This window comes from Brassica oleracea, chromosome C2 (assembly GCF_000695525.1).
Source record: "Brassica oleracea var. oleracea cultivar TO1000 chromosome C2, BOL, whole genome shotgun sequence".
Taxonomy (NCBI): Eukaryota; Viridiplantae; Streptophyta; class Magnoliopsida; order Brassicales; family Brassicaceae; genus Brassica; species Brassica oleracea.
The window spans coordinates 37,556,720-37,558,861 of NC_027749.1; positions in this window are offsets into that span (position 1 = coordinate 37,556,720).

Consider the following 2,142-nt stretch of genomic DNA (forward strand, 5'->3'; position numbering starts at 1 on the left):
TCAAGTTGTTTGCCCTATCTGAAGATCCTTGTGAGAGATCCTGAAGGCTTTCCCAACTCTTCTCATCATAGTATCCCTTTGATTCCACAAACTTAACATCCCTTGAGACCATAACTCTTCTTGATTCAGGTATGTAGCACTTGTACCCCTTCTGCGCATGAGTATATCCTATGAACATGCCTTTGACACTCTTGGCTTCAAGCTTGTTTCTCTGTTCCCCTGGTATCAAGACATAGCACACACACCCAAAAACACGCAAATGATCAATTGGAGGTTTTATTTTGTTTAATACTTGAAAGGGAGAGTTATCTTGGAGGACTTTGGTGGGGATCCTGTTGATCAAATAACATGCTGAGACCACAGCATCTCCCCAGAACCTCTTTGGAACATTGGTATGGAACATCATGCTCCTTGCAACCTCCATAAGATGGCGATTCTTCCTTTCAGCAACTCCATTTTGTTGTGGTGTGTATGGGCAACTTGTTTGATGGATTATGCCATGTTTTGCTACGTGATGTTTGAAAGCAGTGCTTGTATATTCTCCGCCATTATCAGACTTAAAAATTTTGATCTTGGAATTGAAATGGTTAGATACATAGTTTTGGAAGTTAATAAAAGCTTCTAAAACTCTATCTTTAGTTTGAATCAAGGTGAGCCATGTATATTTTGATTTTTCATCTATGAATGTAACAAAATATTTATGGTTCTCCCTAGACATACAAGGTGCTGTCCAAACATCAGAGTGCACAAGATCAAAGCAATTTTCATAAATAGTCTTAGAATTAGGGAAAACAGATCTCTGATGTTTACCAAGAATACAAGCCTCACAACTTCCACTCTTTAAAGATAGATTAGGTAACATCAGTCCTAAGGCACGATAATGAGGATGACCTAATCTAGCATGCCATAAAACATCACTAGCTAACACAGAAGCAGAATTGAAAGCACAAGATAAATTTGAAAGCTTGGTGTTTTCAAGCAAGTAAAGCTCTCCCTTGCTCACACCCTTTCCCAGCATCTTCCTGGTCTTAATATCCTGAAAGCACACATCATTAGGACTGAAAATAACATTGCAATTTAGATCATTGGTTGCTCTCTTAACAGATAATAAGTTGGATGTGAAAGTAGGCATATAAAAAGCTTGAGACTCCTTATCAAACAGTTTCAAGTTTCCTACTCCCTCAATTGGAATTCTATCACCATTAGCAATCACTACACTTCCTAGAGCAGGTTTAACATCACTAATCAGTCTAGCATCCCTAATCATATGATGAGAAGCTCCAGAATCAATGATCAAAGGTCTAGTAGTATGTGAAGCACTGTGAATAGAATTTAAAGCATTGACACTGATGTTACCAGAGTTTGCATTGATAGCTTTGATAAGGGCTTCAATGTCTGACTTGCGGATGAAGGCATCATCAGGGGATGGCTGAGACATGGCATGGGATGTGGATCCACCAGTGTGGGTGGTTGAGATCATAGCTCTTCCATCTTCTCCTATGCGCATGGAGCCTGGTACTGTGGTTTCATGAGCTCTTGCTTCATGTGCTTTGGCCTGGTTGTATCTGTTGGTTGAAGCAGGTCTGAGGTGAGGATGGAGGATCCAACAATTGGTTTTGGAGTGGCCTAGATTCTTGCAGTGCTCACAAGTCACAGACTTGTCTCCTCCTCTTCTTGATTTGAAGTGTGCTTTGTTGCCTGAAGCACTCTCCATCTTCTCAGCTTTGTTTGCCATAGACAGCTCCTCTTTTCCACCAAAGAGACCATCTGAGCCTAGCTCCTTCCGAAGTTGAGCACACACATCATCATAGCTTGGAAGCTCTTTAGCTCTCAATATGTGTTTAAGTACATCATTGAAGCTTGGGTTGAGTGTGAGAAGCAATCCAAAGACCTTGTCTTGCTCACGCCTCTCTTCTAGTGTACTAGGATCAGTGGTACTTGGTCTCAACATCTCAAGTTCAGACCACAACTGGCTGTACTTTCCAAGGTGTTTGGTGAAGTCCATCTCCTCTTGCTGTAAGTTGTTGATTGCCCTCTTAACCTCAAATATTCTGGTGAGGTTTGAAGTGTTGCCATATACCTTGTGTAAGGTATCCCATAGCTTCTTTGCAGTCTCACAATGTGAGTAAGACTCCATGATAG